Below are 4,706 nucleotides of genomic sequence, written 5' to 3' on the forward strand. Positions count from 1 at the left end.
ATATATATATATATAGTAAGTTATATTCCAACAATACATGAGTGGAAGTCACCTTGGTCTGTTTTCTGTGCTAGCTTTGAGAGAAGGAAGCTCCAAGTACAACGTGAGGCACACCCAACCTCCACTGTCTGTTCTGTCATTGCTTGCCTCCACCCCAAGTCAGGCCCACTCAGACACCTGGGGTCCAGGCCAGCATCAGAGTTAATCCATGTGGCTAGCAAGTTCTATTTCTTCAGCTCTGCCTCTAAGAACGGACTGCCACCAGCTATTATGATCACCTGATCTCTTGCCCATTTGTTATACTTGGAACTTGGACTTGTCCTGAAACGTGTTTCTCGGGTATAGTCCAATCAGGATGTGACCTAAGTTTAACATTTTAATCAGTCCCAACTCCAGCATGTTTACAGTCCAATGTTGACCATACAGAATAACATCTAAGGAAAGTAATTCCTTTTTAACACTTCTCTGTAACACTTCTCTGAGTATGTGAAAAGCCCCACCTGCTGGGGTCTAACCAGGAACAAAATTTGAGCAACATTGGTCCACTCCTTCTTTGCATGTGTACTGTTTAGGGCAGCAGAAATGATGTATAAACTAGAGGTGTATGACTCTTTTTCCCCTCTAATTCTCTTCAACACCTTCCTATGATACATCAAAATAAACGCAAAAGGAGTATGGTGCCCATGAAAAGTATTTTCTTTATTCACGATTTGGCTTTCTACCATATACCACTTTGCAACACAGGTATTACACTAGGTTATTATTACAGATCTTGACTCTATGCATCTAACTTTTATCCAAAGAACTCAATATGACAATGAGTTAAGCTAACAACAATTTGTAAATAGTTACATGGATGATGGCGAAAATTTGAGTGTAGAGTTCAGAGTCTTGTTTGATCACCGGATTGCACTTGCCAGTGTGGTTAAAAAAAATTATATACACATGCACACACACACCTGCTGTGAAATACAAATCCAAACCTTAATAAAACTCATTTTACACCTTCCGGGTTGGCAAAAACAATTTTTTTTTTCAACGTTTATTTATTTTTGGGACAGAGAGAGACAGAGCATGAACGGGGGAGGGGCAGAGAGAGAGGGAGACACAGAATCGGAAACAGGCTCCAGGCTCCGAGCCATCAGCCCAGAGCCTGACGCGGGGCTCGAACTCACGGACTGCGAGATCGTGACCTGGCTGAAGTCGGACGCTTAACCGACTGCGCCACCCAGGTGCCCCAAAAAACAATTTTTTTTAACATTTATTTTGAGAGGGAGAGAGCAAGCGGGAGAGGGGCAGAGAGAGAGGGGGACAGAGGGTCTGAAGTGGATTCTGAGCTGCCATCAGAGAACCCGACTTGGGGCTTTAACTCGAGAACCCCCATGACCTGAGACAAAGTCGGACGCTTAACCGACCGAGCCACCCAGGTACCCCCAGGTTTGCAAAAAATACTAAGCCAGACATTACCAAATATCGGATTGGATTTGGAACAACTGAAACATTTATTCACTGCTGGTAGACGTGTGAATCACTATAATCACTTTGGAAAGCAATCTGGATTACCTCTTCAGGCTGAGCCTTTATATACATTTGATCCCACAGTTCCTTTCCCAGGTATATCCCCTGAAGACATGTTTGCAAGGGTGGACCAGGAAACCAGTGATGATCATGGCAGCACTATTTATGTAGCAAAAATACGAAACCAACCCAATTGTCCACTAATACGTATACACGTGAGTTGCAGGATAGCCATCCAGTGTTGTATGCAAAAGTGAAGGGAAAGCTGGTGGCTCAAATAATAAAATGGAGTTTGCTCTTGTATTCGAGTGATCTCTGAAGAGCTTGGAGAAGTTTGGGTCAAATTCGAAACATCAGTGTGAACATATCAACTAGATACATCTCAGAAACATAATCTTGAGTGAAAAGCAAAATACAGAGAGTGTGATCCCATTTATATAAAGTCAAAAGCAAGGAAAACCAAACAATATCTTGTGTAAGGATACAAGCATCTGTGGCAGAACTGTGAAGAAGGGCAAGTGAATAATGATCACAAAATACAGGATGATGGTGAACCCCAGACAGGGAGGCAAGAGGGGTGCATTGGAGGCTTCAGAAGTAGTGGCCATCCCCTTTCTCTTATACTGGCTGAGATGATCACACATCTACGCACCTCCATTTTATCACTATTCTTTATATCTCACTTATATTTTATAAATACCATTTTGTACGTTTCAGATTTAATAAAAATGAATTTTTAAGAACCTCTGTACACATGGGGTGCCTGGGTGGCTCAGTGGGTTAGGCATCCGACTTCGGCTCAGGTCATGATCTCACGGTCCGTGAGTTCGAGCCCCGAGTCAGGCTCTGTGCTGACAGCTCAGAGCCTGGAGCTGCTTCGGATTCTGTGTCTCCCCCTCTCTCCGCCCCTCCCCTGCTCACGCTCTGTCTCTCTCTCTCTCAAAAATAAATAAACATTAAAAATTTTTTTTAAAACTTCTGTAAGCATTACTGCCACCTGTTAGCACATTTTATATTAACATCCTTCTGGTAGTATCATCATAACCTCAAGGCTTTTTCTTTTTCTTTTTTTTAATGTATTTATTTATCTTGAGAGAGAGTGTGTGTGAGCAGGAGAGGGGCAGAGAGAGAGAACCCCAAGCAGGCTTGATCCCACCAACCCTGAGATCATGACCTGAGTCGAAACCACCAATCAGATGTTTAACCAACTGAGCCACCCAGGTGCCCCTCAAGGCTTTTTCTATAGACTCAGCTTATTTGTAATAGACTATAATCACCACTTTTTTGGATTCAATGTGTCACTGCTCCGTGCAGTGGTCTTTTATTGTGTTACCTGCTTAGAACCTATGGTAGACAGCCTGTAAAATGGCCCCCCCAATGATGTCTGCCTCCCAGTCTTCCCACCCTCCCCCCTTGAATGCGGGCTGGACCTAGCAACTTACTTCTAACAATATAGCAAAAGTGGTACAATGTCACCTCAGAGATTCGGTTATAAAAAGGCTGTGGCTTCTGTCTTGGGTGCCCTTTCTCTTCTACTCACTCGCTCTGCAGAAAACCAGCTGCCAGATTGTGAGCTGCCTGATGGAAAGGCCTGTAAGTCAAGGGACTAATGTCTCTGGCTAACAGCCAGCAAGGATCTGAGACCTGCCAACAGCCATGTGAGTGAGCTTGGAAGAAAGTCTGCTGCCATTAAGCCTAAAGACTATACCTCCAATAATATCTTAATTGCAGCCTCGTGACAGATAAGGTTTGAATCAGAGATACCAGCTAAGCTACACCTGGATTCCTGACCTATAGAAACTCTTTGATGTTCGTTGTTTCAAGACACTAAGTTTTCAGGTAATTTGTTAGCAGCAATAGATAACAAATAAAGGATGGCTTTCTTCTTCTGCGATGAGTTCCTTGGTTTGGCAGAACAATTTTGACCATTTCTTCCCCGTAAGGTATAAATGGGTGCTGCCATTTTTTGATATGATTCTCTCCTCCAAGTCACATGAGCTGGTCAGTGAATGGGCACCTGACCCAAGTTGGATCAACCATATAACCTGTTACAGACATTGTAGGTCACCTACCCAACTTCTATTCCGTCTTTTCTCCTTCCTAATGGAACCATAGCTCCTGGGGACAGCCCGCCAGAAAGGATAAAGCGAACGTACAGAGCAAAGTAGCAAAGAAAAACCAAGAGGCATTATGTTCAGCGTTTGGAAACTGTAAGGAAATCAACCAGGCTGGTCTTTCTACTTCATCTTAACTCTTTCTAAAAACAAGATATCCCAGAACTAACTTGCTTCTTTCATCCCAAGATCCAGAATAGTGCACATTTCAGGAAATACTTGTTTCTCTGGGTACTGGGACTACGTATTTATAGCATTTTCTAAATTTATATAATTTCATATAGCCTGTATCAGAGTCTTAATCTTTCAAAGTCATGAGTTTATGCTGATGTTTTTTATTTCACCCAATCTTTTTTTTAAATTTTTTGTTGTTTTTTATTTATTTTTTGAGAGAGACAGAGCACGAGAGGGGGAGGGGCAGAGAGCAAGGGAGACCGAATCCGAAGCAGACTCCAGACTCTGAGCTGTCAGCCTGACGTGGGGCTCGAACTCACAAACTGTGAGATCATGACCTGAGCCGAAGTCAGAGGCTTAACCGACAGAGCCACCCAGGCGCCCCGATTTCACCCAATCTTCATTAAGCTCTTTCCTACCTTGTTCTAATACAAGAGCATCTTCATTTCTATTTAACTTTCTTTTTCGAGCTACTGGTCTTTATATCACTTTTACACAGTATGGTCAGATTGGGCTCCACATATCATGTTATATGTTTTCACATCCAACCGTGCCTAGATTTAAGAATATCGATATTCAAGTGTTACTCTATTATTTTTTTTTGAGCCATTGAGTCTGTATTGCTAAGGCTTTGGAACTTAACTTTCCTGCTTTATTCAGTATGCCAGCAACAGTCCATATCACACAGATTTATGATTGCTTGTGACTGTGTCAAGAAGGAAACTAAATCTTTGGTAAATTTTTTTCTTTCATAGTTTTCTATTGTATCCAGGCACATCATAGAGAAATATCCGTGGTACATCTACATTAGGACTCTATCGCTAAAATTTCAGCACATTTAAATAAAATCATCTTGTACACACAGTACATTGAATAACATCATTATACAAAACAGCATTG

This window comes from Herpailurus yagouaroundi, unplaced genomic scaffold, assembly GCF_014898765.1.
Source record: "Herpailurus yagouaroundi ecotype Mexico unplaced genomic scaffold, PumYag 77, whole genome shotgun sequence".
NCBI classification, from domain to species: domain Eukaryota; kingdom Metazoa; phylum Chordata; class Mammalia; order Carnivora; family Felidae; genus Herpailurus; species Herpailurus yagouaroundi.